Source organism: Lepidochelys kempii, chromosome 7, assembly GCF_965140265.1.
Source record: "Lepidochelys kempii isolate rLepKem1 chromosome 7, rLepKem1.hap2, whole genome shotgun sequence".
Classification (NCBI taxonomy): Eukaryota; Metazoa; Chordata; order Testudines; family Cheloniidae; genus Lepidochelys; species Lepidochelys kempii.
The window spans coordinates 3,292,186-3,311,130 of record NC_133262.1 but is presented as its reverse complement, the minus strand read 5'-3'; the positions used below and the strand labels follow the sequence as shown (position 1 = coordinate 3,311,130).

General features: G+C 40.6%; 1 protein-coding gene across 22 annotated transcripts in view; it reads left to right on the top strand.

Moving 5' to 3' along the window:
- The window catches only part of FHIT (fragile histidine triad diadenosine triphosphatase), a 1,095,777-nt gene that overhangs the window by 641,384 nt on the left and 435,448 nt on the right, over positions 1-18,945 (top strand). The window lies entirely within an intron of this gene.

Genomic DNA, 18,945 nt, shown 5'->3' with positions numbered 1-18,945 from the left:
AATTGTCTTTTCAGAGTACCTCTCTGTAGTATATATTAGGAACATTTTAAATCAGTCTTCAGTGTATTCAAATTGGTGACAAAAAATTTAATACAAATTGAAGATATTTTTTAAAAGTAGTATGGTATCTTTTAAACATGTAATTGCATATCTGGTTTAAACATTGTAAAAACAACAAAACATGTTAGTATTGACATTTATTTTATTATCTGTGCAGCACTGAACAAGTTGACAAAATCAATTGTAATGGCATCATTAGTAAATAATGCTGCTTTTACACTTTAAAAACTATTTAAGTTTTAATGTGACTTGTGTAACTGTTTTCTCTGCTCAAGGCGTTTGGCAGTTTATATCTTCTAGAATATTTTGAGATGTAAATTTATTAATATTCACAACAAGCAGGGAGATAAAACACATTGTTTTGAAACTCCATGATAAATGGATGATTGACGACATCGTTCTTTTCAACCCCCAGCTGAGAGAATGCATTAGCTGTGTGGCAATAATACATGGACCCACATGGAGCAGAACCAAGAAGGAGATAGCTATAGTTTGAAATGTCATTATTGGCAGGTTTCTGAATAATTTCACAAAGGCATTTCAGGCTTGGAATCTTCTTAATGGAACTCAGTCCCACTCCAGTTCTTATATCTCTGCATGTAAAACTCAGTGTATCCTCTTAAGACTTTAAGTATTATTTTTGATTCAATTCACTAGCCATGATTGACAAGGACCTCTTCCTGAATCCATCAAGAATGAAATGTTTCCCAGATATTATGCCCTTTCATATTTGTCATAACTAGAAATTCATGATGCTGTTTTAACAGGCCTCCTGTTGTAACGGAAATATCAGGGAAACTTGCTCTTGTTTTTGTAAAGCCCAGGGAAAAAGAAATGCCTTAGAGGCTGATACACAAGTTTTTCAACAATTTAGAAATGCAATGTGACAGCTAGCAGAATATATATCAACAAACAGAAAGCTCCTATATATCATAGTCACTGTCCTAGAATTGATAGAGAGAGTGTATTTTATTTATTTTCGTTTTAGTTCGTGGTGGCCCTGCTTTCAGAATGTTTTTTCTTTTTAAAAAACTATGAAATCAATTTTTCTTCATCAGTATTTTCAGATATCCTGGTACTATATCAAGACCCAATCCTGCAAAGACTTATGAAGATGTTAAAGTAAATACATGTGCATCAGCCTTTGCAGTATTGGCACCTTAGGTTGTGCCAATTACTTTAGATAGTTTACTTATGGGGTTAGTAACATTAGGGCTGCATTAAATTTGATTATAAAGTCATGCCTTAATTTTTCCCCAATTTTTGTAAGCGGGGCACTAGTGTAAAATGGAAAGATGTTGAAAAGCAACCCTTTTTCAAATGTATGAAGCCAAAAGAAGAATATACTAAATATTTTCGTGTCGGAAGCTTTTCTGTCAAAGAACAAGTTTTTGTCAAAACTGATTTTTTTCATGGGAAAATTTCAGTTCTGATTAAAATTTTCCATTTTCCCTACAGGAAATGTTGAAACAAACATTTTTGTTTTGAAATAGTTTCATTTTGACTTAGTGTTGTTTCATTTATTGAGGTTCCTTTATTGATAAGACATCTGATAACAGGCTCAATTAGTCTATTAATCAAAGACGGATAAGTACAATACAGAAAGGTTAATACATTATGTATCTGGAGAACACTCTTGCAGAAGTTACATTGTTATTCTGTTCCAAATTTGTGAGCTTAATTTTGTTAATATTTATATTCTCCTTGTTGATGACAGATTAGAAAATTGCATACCTTTTTCTCATTTAGGTTTTGTACGTAACATTCCAAAAAGGCAGTAGATCATAGAGACAGCTACACAAACTGTACCTAGCACACAATTAATATTTGGCAAACCTGAACATACATCTTGTTTCTGGCAAATTCCACACACGCATGCACGCCCCCCAGAGATTACAACAGTTTTAACTAGTAATAGATTTCCACAACAAATCTTAGCATGAGTACAAGGCATTCTGGGATTACCTAATATTGGCTACCGCATTTCAGCGTTTCAGTTTAAAAAAAGAAAGAAAGAAAGTAAATGCCATTTTTGTCAAAATGTTAAACAAAATGAAAACTGTCATTTTGAATCAAGTTTAGATGCCATGTCATTTCATTTTGACATGACATTTTAAATAAAAACCCAACAAAAACATTCATTTATTTTAGATATATTGGTTCAAATATTCCTTTGGGAAAAATAAACTTTTTCATCTGAAATTTCTCACAGGAAAACATTTGTGTATCTATCTCTAGTGATTTCCCTTCTAACAGGTGTAAACAATAATTGGACTGTTTCATTTGTGCTATATAATTTTGACTTGTTTTTTATTCTGGAATAATTATTGTAGGTGATTTTTTGGTTGGTAATGTAAGCTTTCATGACTATGTTACCCTAATAAATACCAATTGAATACAAAATGCCTGCACTCTCCCATGACTCCACCTTATCCTTTCGTTGTTTGTATTTATCTGGTTTAGATCATAAGCTCAAAGGGTACGGATCTGTCTAAACAATGTATTTTTAAAGTCCTAGGTGCATGCTGGTAATATATAGATAAGGATGATGATAGCTCTGAGGACAACCCTTTCCTGGCTAGCTGGTGCTATGCCTTTGCACAGTAATTAATTCAGTAATCAACCTTCATTTTAAAATAAAAGGAGTGTTTGTAAAAGGTGCCATATTGAGAGCACTGGAGACCAAACTTCTCTATTAGTTCATAGTACAGGTAATGCAATGGAGAATTACAGTGCAAACTTCTCCACTCACTAGGGTGACCAGATAGCAAGAGTGAAAAATCGGGATGGGGTGGGGGGTAATGGGCACCGATATAAGACAAAGCCCCAAATATTGGGACTGTCCCTATAAAATTGGGACATCTGGTCACCCTACCATTGTATTCTGAAGGGACTCTCCTTGTAATCCATTCCCTCTCCAGTCTGTGTAATGCTGTGTGTCTCTGTAGAGTCAGTCATTAAGAGGGCCAATAGTAGTGGTTTTTTTCAGTACCAGTACATTTCACATAGGCCTCCGTGCAGGTTGCATTGACTTTCAGTCACTGCGCCCTCCATTCTGCAAGGCGCTGAACACTCCTGCCAGGTGCTGAGTGCTGTGAACTCCTGCTGACTTCACTGGAAGCTGAGGGCACGCCCTCCCTTGCAGGGGTTCTCAGCCACTTGCCAAATCAAGCCTTATGAGTCTGGCCTCGATCCAAGCCAGTGACTAACAGGTGAATGGCAATAGAATACAGAGCCTATCTCCTGCATCATACAGTGCTCCAAAGTAAATCATTCCTGACTGCAAAGGCATGAAAAGCAGCTTTTCTTAGAACTAGTAGCAAAGTTACTGCTTGGGTCATCTAGCAAGCATACTGAGCAGTAAGATCATCCCTGTCTTGGACAGTGACTGTTGCTGTGCATTGTCCCTGACTGCCTTAAAAATGTCTCTTGTGTGATGGAGCAATATGCACGTGTTCCTGCCTTTCTGGACTGGTTTCAAAGGCCTTTACAGAGCTATACCTTTCACTAGTAAAGTTGAATAATCAACCGAAGTATGTCAGATTCATTTTAAAAAGACATCAATCCCTTTTTTGGAGTATGGAACATGGGAATCATCTATAGCTGCTAAGAGGTGGTGAGACCCAGTGGGCAATGAAAGTGCTGAAAGCCAGGAAGGACTGAATTCTAATCTTACCCTCCAACAAGTTTCCGCCAGGGCAGCTCTAATGTCTGCTAGTTGAATCAGTGCATCCCATTCTATCCTGATCTGGGCTCCTTCCTTGGTCTGGCTGGTTGTAGATGTGTCGGCAGAAGAAGTTATATGTGCCTGTTGGCACTAAAATCCCCACCCTGGGCTGACTTCCCTCCATGCCGGGTGAATTTGACCCAAAGTTTGTAATACACTGAATGTACCTCAAGGATACCAGTGATAGATGGGAGTAGCATTAGTATATTAATTTTCAGCAGGTAGTGTACTCTTGTAGAATATTTTAACAACTAAAATGCTGTGTGTGCTTTTTTTGCATCATAAGCCTGCTACCTGTGATTCATTGAGAAATCAGCACTGGATCACATCACTGAGCTAGGTTTCAAATCACCTTTTCCTTGGTCTTCATATCCACTGTCTCTAAGGGGAAAATGGAAAAGAAGGACCCAGGTGAGTTAATTGTGGAGGCTGACTGGTTAAAATGCAACTAAGTAGAAAAAGGAATGCAATGAAAGTCGTGTTTTAATGCCAAAAGTAGCAATGAAAGGATGCTTCTGGCTTCCATCTTAATCCATGGTAACCCCACAGCCAGAATATATAATGAATAATCTTATGTGAAAGATACACAGAAAATTAGAGAGAAACCACATTTGGCCTATATCACACTAGGTGTTTTAAGTGATATTCATCAGCAGAAAAATCAAGGTTGGGGCTGCATTCAGTATTATTCATACTGCCTAGAGTTTTATGTATGCACATCTTTTTCTGCAGTGAGATTTTGTTCCAGTTTCTTTATTAGCAAGGCAAAAGACAGATAAGTAAATACAACTATGCTACTATATACTGCTACTTGCAATATGATGATAATTAAAAGCTTTCTACTGTGCTTGGAGAACCATTTATAAAATAAGTTAGTGTAGAAGTAGTCTGATGGAAACATGAGAAATAAGTGGAAATAGTAAATTTTGTATTTCTGTGCAGAATGCATCATTTGGGTAGTTTTTCAAAATGTAGCATAAGAGACAGTGAATTTATTTGCCACCAAGCATACTGTGTAGGTATGAAACACTGTTTAATGTGCAGGGTTCAAAATAGTTTTAGAAGGTAAGGTGGAATTTTTCTAGCTTTTGCTCTCTTTGTGTTGCAGACAAACACACATTTGTTCTTTCCCCATAATCTGCAATCATGCTTATATTGTATGTAAACTAGTTAGTATTGTATGTAAACTGCTTCAAGAACACACCCAAAACACACAATTTCCTTATGATTTGTTACTTTTGTAAGTCTGTCTATGTCTTTTTCAGTCTAGTCTGATCTGAAGAGCTGTCATTCAAGCATACTGATGCAGTGTCCAGTAATATAAAGATGTTTGAGCTAAATATAACTCCAGTTTTTAGAAAGCCTGCATTAGAAGAATGTAAAGATTTGTGTGTAGGCACTCAGGAGTCAGGAAATGCCAGTGTTAAGGTTGAAGAGGGAGACTAAGCAGTGGGAAGAGGGGAAGACTGAGAGGATTCATTAGAAAAGAGAAATTATGGAGATGAGAGGACTGGAGTTGTGAAGGAAAGAAAGTAGAAGAGGAGATTATGAGGGGTTGAGAAAATAAGAGAATGAAGGAAGAAGACAGTGAAAGAACACGGGAAAAGATACAACACAACTTGAGAGAGATTCTGGGCTGAGGTTGGGTTGTTCTATTAAACTGCAAAAAACATATCAACCCAAGGAATGAATGCCATCTTCTTACCAGAGCTTGTAAAATGAGCAAAGCCATTTCCTGCCAACATTCAAATGGGAGACTATCCAGTAAAATGTAAGTGCTGCCAGAAATAGTGTGGCGAGTTGATAGGCAGCACTCCTCTCCAAGTCCGTACTGAGCCAATGATCCAGCATCGTGCAAAGGGGCACTTCACATCTCATGTGAGACACCAAACCAAATGTCTCGAACAAAAATACCTTCCCTACAGAATACAAGACTTTTGCATTCAGCTGGTATGATGCTTAGTTCCAGATAACATTCTTATATCCAGGTCCTAGTCTGAAAGAAGTTTCAGGGAGGTATTATAAAATCACATCACTAGAGAGCTATGGGAGCACCTTTCTTAGCATCTTGTAGGATATTTCTAAAAATAAATTACTGTGCTAAACAACTGGGGGACAATGTGAACAGTCAATTAGAGTGGAATGTAGGCATAAGGCGATACCTTCCCTGTCAACTCTGAATGGAAAACAGAAAAACAACTCACTGAAATAAAGTTCATATACTAAATAGATACAGCACATAATCAGTAGGAACAGCCATTCTAAAATACATTCACCAATCACTACAAAAGGTTTTCTCACACACACACACCCCCTTTGCTGGTAATAGCTCATCTTAAGTGATCCTTACAGTGTGCATGATAAACACCCATTTTTTCATGTTCTGTGTGTATATAAATCTCCTCACTGTATTTTCCACTGAATGCATCCGATGAAGTGAGCTGTAGCTCATGAAAGCTTATGCTCAAATAAATTGGTTAGTCTCTAAGATGCCACAAGTACTCCTTTTCTTTTTGTGAATACAGACTAACACGGTTGCTACTCTGAAACCAATCCCTATGATTTCCCAGCCACCAGTTTAGAAGATGTTCTGGGAAGAATACTGCATAGGTTTTGTATGGCACCTCCAACTCTGAATAATTAGAAAGAAAGACTTTCAAGTTGGCTTCAGGTTTTAGGTTGTTATATAAATAAGTTCACAGGAATCTCAAATGCTTTACATAAATCTGACAGCAACTATAAAAGGTTTTTGAACATTTTCATTGCCAAAGTCCCAGCGATTGCTGGAATCTTAAACAGCCTGTTTTAAGCTTCAATTCTGAAGCTTTTTGTCATGTTTAATAATGTGGTGAATAATTCCTTCTCTGTAATAATCCACAAGGATCTTTGAGCCATGAGATGGATATTTTCCAGAAGTATAAATTTAAGGGCCTTTCTACCCAAAACACACAACTTCCTTTACATGTTGTCAAATCTGTCTGTTTTTGTCTGTCTCTGTCTGACTAGTCTGATCTGAAGAGATGTCATTAAAACATGCTGATTTGAAAGGACGCTGTAGGTGTAGATAATGTTTGAAATGAGAGAGTTCCATACTAAGCAGCATAATTGCATCCTAAACCCAGATGTGCAGCATCAGCCTTAACATGAAGAATCCTACCAAGAGCCTAATGGTTCTCTGGAGGCAGGACCCATCGTGCAGATACAGGCCAGAAAAGTCGTGTGCCACAGAGGGGAGATGCAGGGTTTCCTGCTGTCTCATTTCTGCATGTAGCAACTATCTCCATGCAGAAGTTGTGAGCAGAAGAGGCAGCTCTGCCAAGTTTGGGCAAGGCTCTGTTCACAGGAAGGGTGAACTTCCCAAGGGAAGTCAGGGAAGGGCCAAAGGGACATATGGACAGGGACGACTGAAGTTGAGAGAGAGGAGATGCTTGAGCCAGATTCAGAAGGAGATTTAAGGGATTGTTCTGTATGCTCTCCTCCAGCACCTCACACTCTGACCCTCTGAAACTCCCTGATGGAGTCATTCAAATGGCCAGTGTGTAACATACAGCTCCTTGCACATCTTCTCCGAATTTGGGCCTATTGGTTACGGTTGCACTATATGTTTTTTTACCAGATACATACTGAACTTGAAGTTTAAAAAAAAACAAAAGAGGGGTGTTGCTGGTGTGATCACTGATGCGACCACTGATGTGACAACATGATGCTGTGTAACACCATTATTTAGGGGTAGTTTTTTCCTTGGGAACACAGTGCCTCCCAGGACTCTTGGAGATCACAGAAACTGCATCTTCTCTTTGGAGGGTGCAATCTGTGCTTCATTTGATGAATGAGCAACCTATGTTGACTGGTGGTTTTGAAGCTAAAAATCCATCTGATAGGAGGATCCATCTGGCTTGTTTGAAGAGAGGAAGGAGCAGCCCATTGCTCCCAGGTAGGTAGAACCTGTTGCAGAAGTGCAGTTAACAATTTCAAGTGTGCAATTTAATCTAGGGAAAGCCTTTCTGGCCCACAACTAATTTAGGGGTGGTTTAGACGTGTGTTCTTAATATGATTAACATCTACAATGGGGTTCCCAAAGCAAGGCTCTTACATTTTCAGAGTGGCCTCAATCTGACCCTTAAATATGCTCCAAATTTGCCTTGACACGTACTCAGCATGCTCCCAAACTAGGTAGGTACCAGCAGGTTTGTATAGGCAAGCACATGCTTTGTCCAATGTAAAATTTGAATGTACAGAATTAGAGCTCAGTCATAGAAAGGTTTATGAACATACTGAAGTTTATGCACTGTGAATATGTCTTAGCAGGAGTGGGGCTTAAGAGGCCATTTTTGAAAAATGTATCCCTAATGGTTCAAAATTAAAGGGATCGTCCTTTGCAGTTGTCTTTAACTATTCTCCAGTGAATGAAGTACTTTTAATCCTCAGGTTTCACAGTAGCAGCCGTGTTAGTCTGTATCCGCAAAAAGAAAAGGAGCACCTTAGAGACGAACAAATTTATTTGAGCATAAGCTTTCGTGAGCTACAGCTCACTTCATCGGATACATTCAGTGGAAAATAAAGTGGGGAGATTTTATATACACACACAACATGAAACAATGGGTGTTACCATACACACTGTAAGGAGAGTGATAAGGTAAGGTGAGCTATTACCAGCAGGAGAGCGGGGGGATGGGGGGGAACCTTTTGTAGTGATAATCAAGGTGGGCCATTTCCAGCAGTTGACAAAAAATTCTGAGGAACAGTGGGGGTGGGGGGGAAATAAACATGGGGAAATAGTTTTACTTTGTGTAATGACCCATCCACTCCCAGTCTTTATTCAAGCCTAAGTTAATTGTATCCAGTTTGCAAATTAATTCCAATTCAGCAGTCTCTCGTTGGAGTCTGTTTTTGAAGTTTTTTTGTTGAAGAATTGTCACTTTTAGGTCTTAATCGAGTGACCAAAGAGATTGCAGTGTTCTCCAACTGGTTTTTGAATGTTATAATTCTTGACGTCTGATTTGTGTCCATTTGTTCTTTTACGTAGAGACTGTCCAGTTTGGCCAATGTACATGGCAGAGGGGCATTGCTGGCACATGATGGCATATATCACATTGGTGGATGTGCAGGTGAACGAGCCTCTGATAGTGTGGCTGATGTGATTAGGCCCTGTGATGGTGTCCCCTGAATAGATATGTGGACACAGTTGGCAACGGGCTTTGTTGCAAGGATAGGTTCCTGGGTTAGTGGTTCTGTTGTGTGGTGTGTGGTTGCTGGTGAGTATTTGCTTCAGGTTGGGGGGCTGTCTGTAAGCAAGGACTGGCCTGTCTCCCAAGATCTGTGAGAGTGATGGGTCGTCCTTCAGGATAGGTTGTAACTCTCGTTAGTGTGTATGGTAACACCCATTGTTCTCTGTGTATATTAATCTCCCCACTGTATTTTCCACTGCATGCATCCGATGAAGTGAGCTGTAGCTCATGAAAGCCTATGCTCAGATAAATTTGTTAGTCTCTAAGGTGCCACAAGTCCTCCTTTTCTTTTTAATCCTCAGTGCACCATAGAGGAATAATCTGACATCAGAGTTATTTTAGGAAATATCCTACTATAGAAACATTATGAAATGGTAAAAATGATGGTCTTCCAAGCATGCATTTTACTGCTGTATATACCAAATGATTTGTTGTTTACTTCTGACGGATGAAGTCCAACCGAAGGCTCTCACCAAGCCATGGAAAACAAATCTCTAGCCAACACAAACAGTCTGAAAAGCATCTGGAAACCAAACCCACTGAATTTGTCACGCATTTTCACTTTCTAATCACAATTTTTTCCAAATTTTAAATGACAAATGTGTACCATAAAATGGTCTTAAAGATCCATCTAAAATGAAGTTTATTTAATAAGAAAATATATAGAAGGAATTTTCATCTTGTGATTGAATAAAAGGTTTATCTGCCTATTTTGAAACCTATTACTGAGTCTGTCTGTGATATTAATGCCCTGCATTGTAGAGCTCTCATCAAAAGAGACAATAAAATTGTTTTCTTTTTGTGAATACCTCTACTGTTTTGCAATCAAAGCTCTTTGCAATTTGTCATTATATTCACCATTTTACAATGTCACTCTTTAATAATTTTCTTTTATTCGCAGTTGTTCACTTTCTGGGAATAGTTTTTCCATTTCAGGGAGACGTCCTTCTGGCTTATTGTAGTTTTTCCGATTTCCCTCTTCGGATTTTCAGATTCATGCAGCACTATCACCTCTTCCCCTCCATTTTATCATACACCCTCCTCCGTTATACATTTCCCCTTATTTTAGGACACATTTTTCCTGCTTCATTTTGCACTTATTTCAAATAGATTTAATATATAGTTGTCCACATTCACTTTATGGTTATGTATAACATGTGGATGGCCCTACTGTTCCATTAATTTTTAATGAACTGGCTCTTTATCCAGCATTATCTAATAAAGGTAATATCAGAATGCATTGTCATACTGCAGAGCTCTGGAAACTTTTTAATATTCTTTACTGCACCAGCATGGTTCCAGCCTCTGTCTGTCTCTCTCTCTCCTTCCCCCCAATACTCAGTACCTCAGCAATATTTCCATTATTTAGTCAAGAGTCTGCACATTTCACTCCTAATTCCTGGCAGATCAAATCAAGTTTCAGTTAATTGGTAGGGATATGTGAAGAAGTTCTAAAAGTTCCAGGCTACACACTGACTGACTCTATTGTTTTCATTTTCTGTTTCTCAAGAACTGACACTTGCTAATTAAATGAAAAGTAATACCAATCAACGCCTCCTGTGCCCATTCTTCAAAGTTCTAGTGTTTTCATCTCTGGCAAGATGGGCACTTTATGAGCATCTAAGAAAACAGAGTTTGTGGTTCTGCCAGTGTCCATTGTGCATCTTGTAAAATCAGACTCTGATTTGAAACAGGCAAAGTGACTTTACTGAGGAATTAGAGTAACAGCCGTGTTAGTCTGTATTCGCAAAAAGAAAAGGAGTACTTGTGGCACCTTAGAGACTAACCAATTTATTTGAGTATAAGCTTTCGTGAGCTACAGCTCACTTCATCGGATGCATACTGTGGAAAGTACAGAAGATCTTTTTATACACACAAACCATGAAAAAATGGGTGTTTACCACTACAAAAGGTTTTCTCTCCCCCCCCCCCCTCTCCTGCTGGTAATAGCTTATTTAAAGTGATCACTCTCCTTACAATGTGTATGATAATCAAGGATGGCCATTTCCAGCACAAATCCAGGGTTGAACAAGAACGTCTGGGGGGGGAGGAAAAAACAAGGGGAAATAGGTTACCTTGCATAATGACTTAGTCACTCCCAGTCTCTATTCAAGCCTAAGTTAATTGTATCCAATTTGCAAATGAATTCCAATTCAACAGTCTCTCGCCAGAGTCTGGATTTGAAGTTTTTCTGTTGTAATATCGCAACTTTCATGTCTGTAATCGCATGACCAGAGAGATTGAAGTGTTCTCCGACTGGTTTATGAATGTTATAATTCTTGACATCTGATTTGTGTCCATTTATTCTTTTACGTAGAGACTGTCCAGTTTGACCAATGTCCATGGCAGAGGGGCATTGCTGGCACATGATGGCATATATCACATTGGTGGATGTGCAGGTGAACGAGCCTCTGATAGTGGGGCTGATGTTATTAGGCCCTGTGATGGTGTCCCCTGAATAGATATGTGGGCACAGTTGGCAACGGGCTTTGTTGCAAGGATAGGTTCCTGGGTTAGTGGTTCTGTTGTGTGGTATGTGGTTGCTGGTGAGTATTTGCTTCATGTTGGGGGGCTGTCTGTAGGTAAGGACTGGCCTGTCTCCCAAGATTTGTGAGAGTGTTGGGTCATCCTTCAGGATAGGTTGTAGATCTTTAATAATGCGTTGGAGAGGTTTTAGTTGGGGGCTGAAGGTGATGGCTAGTGGCGTTCTGTTATTTTCTTTGTTAGGCCTGTCCTGTAGTAGGTGACTTCCGGGAACTCTTCTGGCTCTATCAATCTGTTTCTTCACTTCTGCAGGTGGGTATTGTAGTTGTAAGAATGCTTGATAGAGATCTTGTAGGTGTCTGTCTCTGTCTGAGGGGTTGGAGCAAATGCGGTTGTATCACAGAGCTTGGCTGTAGACAATGGATCATGTGGTGTGGTCAGGGTGAAAGCTGGAGGCAAGTAGGTAGGAATAGCGGTCAGTAGGTTTCCGGTATAGGGTGCTGTTTATGTGCCCATCGTTTATTAGCACTGTAGTGTCCAGGAAGTGGATCTCTTGTGTGGACTGGACCAGGCTGAGGTTGATGGTGGGATGGAAATTGTTGAAATCATGGTGGAATTCCTCAAGTGCTTCTTTTCCATGGGTCCAGATGATGAAGATGTCATCAATATAGCGCAAGTAGAGTAGGGGCGTTAGGGGACGAGAGCTGAGGAAGCGTTGTTCTAAGTCAGCCATAAAAATGTTGGCATACTGTGGGGCCATGCGAGTACCCATAGCAGTGCCGCTGATTTGAAGGTATACTTTGTCCCCAAATGTAAAATAGTTATCGGTAAGGACAAAGTCACAAAGTTCAGCCACCAGGTTAGCCGTGAGATTATTGGGGATAGTCGGAGAACACTTCAATCTCTCTGGTCATGCGATTACAGACATGAAAGTTGCGATATTACAACAGAAAAACTTCAAATCCAGACTCCAGCGAGAGACTGTTGAATTGGAATTCATTTGCAAATTGGATTCAATTAACTTAGGCTTGAATAGAGACTGGGAGTGACTAAGTCATTATGCAAGGTAACCTATTTCCCCTCCCCCTCCCACGTTCTTGTTGAACCCTGGATTTGTGCTGGGAATGGCCAACCTTGGTTATCATACACATTGTAAGGAGAGTGGTCACTTTAGATAAGCTATTACCAGCAGGAGAGTGGGGTGGGGGGAATGAAAACCTTTTGTAGTGGTAAACACCCATTTTTTCATGGTTTGTGTGTATAAAAAGATCTTCTGTACTTTCCACAGTATGCATCTGATGAAGTGAGCTGTAGCTCACGAAAGCTTATGCTCAAATAAATTGGTTAATCTCTAAGGTGCCACAAGTACTCCTTTTGTTTTTACTGAGGAAGTAGCAGTTGCAAACCTGTACTAGCAAAAGGAATATTGGAGCCAGGGTGAACACACATTTATCTATAGTATGATTTCACTGTTTGTCCAGAAGTTCACATCCTCCTGTTATTCTGTAGGTGGTGGTTGTGCTGCTGGCAGAGGGATTCAGAGTGTTCTTTTGCATCACTGGCATCCTAACTTTCTGCCTGTGCCCTTCATTTGCCGTAATTCATTTGTGAACCATGGTGATCTTCTTGGTCAGTGTGGGCAGAGTGGATGGATTGGGGCCAAGACATTGATGGTAATGGACATCAGGTTATTTATTCTGTTATACTAACCCATCAGCGCTTTGGTCTTGTCTTTGTTGGACTTTTTCCTCTAGAGGGAGTTAGAATCATAGAATATCAGGGTTGGAAGGGGCCTCAGGAGGTCATCTAGTCCAACCCCCTGCTCAAAGCAGGACCAATCCCCAATTTTTGCCTCAGATCCCTAAATGGCCCCCTCAAGGATTGAACTCACAACCCTGGGTTTAGCAGGCCAATGCTCAAACCACTGAGCTATCCCTCCTCCCAAACCTATGGAGTTCAAGAGTCTTTGGGAATAGACCAGCTCTGGTTGCTCACTATTCTTCTGATCTCTGTCTGGATAAGGTGTTGGTCAGACTAGGAGAGTCATACGTTGATGATGACACCAATATCCTGTCCTAGACTGAAGATAGGATCCAATATATGTCCGGCTGCACGTGTAGATTCAGAGACCACCTGGGAGAATCCCATGATTTCCATATAGGCCATAAGATCAAGTACTTCTGTATCCGAATAAATGTGTATAGAATATACAATATCGTCTCCCAACTACCCCTGCCCCAAAGGAAGTTTATAAAATGTCTTCATTTTCAGAGCAAGGGGGACAATTCTTCTTTATTATATCTATCTTCTGCCCCATTTTGAATGTCTGCATCTTAAAGTGTTTAATCAAATTGGGACTGTTGTCCCATGGGAAAAAAAAGGAAGTTTAGTCAGTGGTAAGAAGCCTGGTTTCTCCTGCTGCTTTGTGTCGTTTTCTGCTGAGAAAAGAGCCCCAATCTATTGAGTATATTGTAAAATGGGGGGCAAGGGGGGGAGCTCCCAGGATGCGTGGAAGCCAAGTCCTTATTCTACACTGTTCCCATGGGCAGAAAGCTTAATCAATTTTAAGTTCTTTTAACTGCCTCCATGATTCCTTTTTATCATCTTAAAAAAATCATAATTAGTCATATCTGCAAGTTGACAAGATTCAAAAACCAGAGCAGTGATTTTACTGGAGGTACAAGTTGTTTCCAACTTACTCCCCAGCTGCATGTGCTCATGCTTTTCTCTGCTGCGTTCTCTCTCCTCCTCCTCTTTCCCCAGCTCTCCAATACTGTAGTCCCAGGCAGCACTAGCTTCTGGTGGCATTTGCATAATCTTGCTGTCAGGAACAGCCTACTTTGAGCTGTTTTCCTAAAGCTCTTTCAAAAAGCCCCCCCTAAGGCTACCTTCTAAAAGAGTGTTGTTATGTTGTTATATAAGTTAGTGCTTTAAAAAAAAAAGTTTCCTGAAAATAAGAACACATGGGGCGAAGTGTTTCAAACCTGGCTTCTAATTCTGCATGCACAGTTTGCATTCACAGATGCTGTCCTTGTGTGAAAATTCATCAAGCACACAAAACTGCACACACAAGTAGGGGCTCCTTTCAGAATTTCTGCCCACACTGTTCTTGCTGAAGCCAACAGCCAATCTTTCTTTGACTCCAACAAGAGCAGGAGCCAGGTCTTCAGCACATTAAAATCAAACACGGGCCCTGGTCCTGTAAGTTTATATGTGTGGGCGGATCCCTGGGGCCGTGTGGAACAGCCCCATTGTCCTGCCTGGGCATAAATGTCTGCAGGCAGAGATCAGCTTGCATTACTGGGAACTAAAATGGTATAGTTTAAAAATGAGCTTGTTAATAGAGCTTGCAGTATTGCTTGATCAGATCAGCTGTAATTTTTTAGAGCACATACAGACATTTATCCCCACCCTGAAACCACTGCTCAGCTTCAATCCTCACAAGACAGGCAAAGCCAGAAATATCCAGAGCAAGGAAATGCATAACCAGAAAAAAGGGCATGCTGAGGCTTTTGGGGCAGGGAGGGATAGGAGAGAGAGGGGGAAAACCCTCTCTTGGTAAGAGTCAAAACCTTAGTGGATACACACACATATCCAAAGACGACAATAAATATCAGTGCACAGAATGTGTCCTAGACAAACAACCAAGGATTCATCCCAGTAGGAAGGATCTGCAAATCAATCCAAAAATGAACGAGATTCAACAGGAAAACTTACTCTATCCCCACAAAGGGCTAAATGCAAAAAAAGAAAGCCCCAAAGCAGCATCCTATATTAAAAGAATCCCGGGTATCAGCTAGTGCCTAATCAATCCGAAGTGACTTCATTTTTAATTTTTACATGCATAAAATAATCTTAATGAGCGTAGCTGTTCTTAAAAGCTGAAAATCAATAGCCAGCACAGTGGTGTGCAGTTGAGTGTACTGCTACCCTGGCAGATGTAGCTCTGCAGCTCTGTGCTTTGTTTCTAAATCAGCTCAAATGCCACGGTACATCGCATGACTCGGGCGACACTCCTTTGAGTGTCACTGATGTTTTGGGTAGTGCTAGAGACATGGTAGGTGCTTTACAGACATTTATGCTAAGAAGGTTCATGCCATGATTAGTTTACAGTGTAAATAGGTGACGTACCAAAGGAGGAGAAAGTGAAGCAAGAAGCAAGCAAATGAGCAGCGACATTTAGCATATGGCTTGTTAGTTCCAGATGAGGGTGGTGATCTTTGTTATCAGTTTTGTTGATGCTTTGAAGAGGGGATGGCTAAGGTGCAGAGGCCTTCAGGTGACGTGTGTTTTGAGGAGTCTTGGAGAGGTGAGGGGCAAAGTGTAGAGGGTTGCAGGTGTATGGAGTCACGTGATAAGGGGATGGCAATATGAGTGGAAGGAGAACAATGGGGCAGCTGAGTGGCTTTGGTGGAATCTGAATGAGGAGACTAAAGGAGAAGCATATGGCACGGGAAGGCTGGTATATGAAGAGGGGAATGGCCTGGTCTGAGCAGTGGGGAAGAGCGATTGTGTTTTGTGACTGCGTTTTGAATGGGTCGAAGGCAGGTATACGTATCTATTGATGTCAGTGGGACTATTCAGAGTTAAACCCATTTGTAAGTATCTTGCTGAATCAGTGAGACGACTCACGTACTTAAGGTCAGGGACCTGACTGACTGTATCAGGGCCATTCAGAGGAAAGGGTCGGCAGTTGCTGTGTGAAAACTATCAAATGACTTTGATGGACATAGTTTGGGTACAGACCAAATGATCAGGCTGTGTGTGGGTGAAGGCAGAATTCAGCCTCCTCTCCCCCAAGCAAGGCCCAAGGTGCAGGTCTGCCGTTCAGCCCCTTGCAGCGGTTAACACCGCCTGGATCAGTGGCTGTTGTGCCCAGTGCATCGAGGCCGCTGGATCCTCATGAGTGCAGAACCTGAGACCCTTCCTTCCGCCTGTCCCAGTTACTCGTCTCTGGCCTATGTGGAGCTGCCAAAGGCCCCCCCTAGATGATAGCCGTGGCCCTGCCCCACTCTACCCTGTGCTAGCATGGGGTTCAAGTGTTGCACAGGTCTTTATGCTGGTTTTCCTCACCAGAGTGAATTTCACCCTAGGGGGGAAGAAGCTGCTGCTAGGATTTGGGATTAGAGATGAATTGTTAACTAGACAGTTAATTAAATGTCAGAAATCTTGTTTAAGTTGGCTGGGTAATGGATGATATGAATAGAGACTGCACTTACCTTAAATCATATTTGCTGATGGCAGGGGGAGAAAACCCTGTTCTGGATATTGAAAGGAGTCTCCTTCATGTCTAGCTCCTGTGGCTTTTGTTTAGAAGATTTCTTTCTTCAGTCACTGCAAGAGTTGACTCTTGTTTTATGTACATGTTTAGCCACTTCAAAAAAGTATGGTGTTGCCATATATGTACATATTATTTGACATGTGTCAACTGTTTACATCAGAGATCACAAAACATGAAACTGAGTTTGGAGAACTCCTTATGGTGAAGTCATGAATCTCACACCTTTAATGGATGTTAAACCTATTTGTACGCATTACCCGCATCTGTATGCAAGCCAGATGTCTCCTCTCTGCATTCTGCTTCAGCTGTCGTATAGCACTGACTTTCCAACAGAAACTTGGCCTATTCCTTATTTAAGCATTTTACTATCAGTAAAGTACCAAAAAGGATTAAATATAACCTGGGTCAGTGTTTTGTTTTGTTTTTGTCATTGTAACCCCAGAATCAACCTAATTACTTGTTACTATCAGTCGTTCAATACAAAGCCTTGTACAAATTGATAAAGCGAGTACGATAATATCCTTTGTCCAAGCCCTTTAGTACATCATCTACCACCTTAATTGCTGCTGATTCAGTGTCACATGATGTTGTAAATCTGGACTGATTTCTTTTAGCAGTGACATTTACTCACATAATGCATGATCATTAACATCTCCTTTCATCATTTTTCCAGTTATTGACCTTGGAGCAGCTGTTCCTGGTTTGTTTAGAAAAATGGTGATTACCCTTTCGTCGTGTTGTTCTACCTCTTCTTTTCAGGTTAATATTGACAACAAGAATCTCGATTGTTACAGAACGAAGTCTTGTTTGATTGGTGGGTTTACATTTCCAGTTGCACCTGAATCATTTTTGCAGTGATACAGTTCTTATGGTAACTGACCACAATTAAATTGCTCAAGTCCATGATGCTACCCATCACAAGGCTTATGGATCAGCTGCAAGAATCTGAAAGTCGTCTTCAGCATTTACCAACAACCACATACCACACAACAGAACCACTAACCCAGGAACTTATCCTTGCAACAAAGCCCGTTGCCAACTGTGCCCACATATCTATTCAGGGGACACCATCACAGGGCCTAATAACATCAGCCACACTATCAGAGGCTCGTTCACCTGCACATCCACCAATGTGATATATGCCATCATGTGCCAGCAATGCCCCTCTGCCATGTACATTGGTCAAACTGGACAGTCTCTACGTAAAAGAATAAATGGACACAAATCAGATGTCAAGAATTATAACATTCATAAACCAGTCGGAGAACACTTCAATCTCTCTGGTCACGCGATCACAGACATGAAGGTCGCTATCTTAAAACAAAAAAACTTCAAATCCAGACTCCAGCGAGAAACTGCTGAATTGGAATTCATTTGCAAATTGGATACTATTAATTTAGGCTTAAATAGAGACTTGGAGTGGCTAAGTCATTATGCAAGGTAGCCTGTTTCCTCTTGTTTTTTCCTACCCCCCCCCCCCAGATGTTCTGGTTTAACTTGGATTTTAACTTGAAGAGTGGTCAGTTTGGATGAGCTATTACCAGCAGGAGAGTGAGTTTGTGTGTGTATGGGGGTGGGGGGGATGTGAGAAAACCTGGATTTGTGCAGGAAATAGCCCAACTTGATTGTCATGCACATTGTGTAAAGAGTTGTCACTTTGGATGGGCTATCACCAGCAGGAGAGTGAATTTGTGTGGGGGGGTGGAGGGTGAGAAAACCTGGATTTGTGCTGGAAATCACTTTAGATAAGCTATTACCAGCAGGACAGTGGGGTGGGAATAGGTATTGTTTCATATTCTCTGTGTATATATAAAGCCTGCTGCAGTTTCCACGATATGCATCTGAGGAAGTGAGCTGTAGCTCACGAAAGCTTATGCTCTAATAAATTGGTTAGTCTCTAAGGTGCCACAAGTCCTCCTTTTCTTTTTGCGAATACAGACTAACACGGCTGTTACTCTGAAATCTCACATCTGTGACTCCCACTCATGCTTATTAATATAGAATCCGAAAATATTTGCAACTGCACTCTCAAAACTACGAATGAGGAATTCTGACCGATTTATTTTGTAAACAAGGTATAAAGCCATTTGGATTAACCATTTCACTGCTATGCAGCGTGCCAGGTGGCTGTACAGACTAAAGCAATGGCATTCACTGGATCTTTG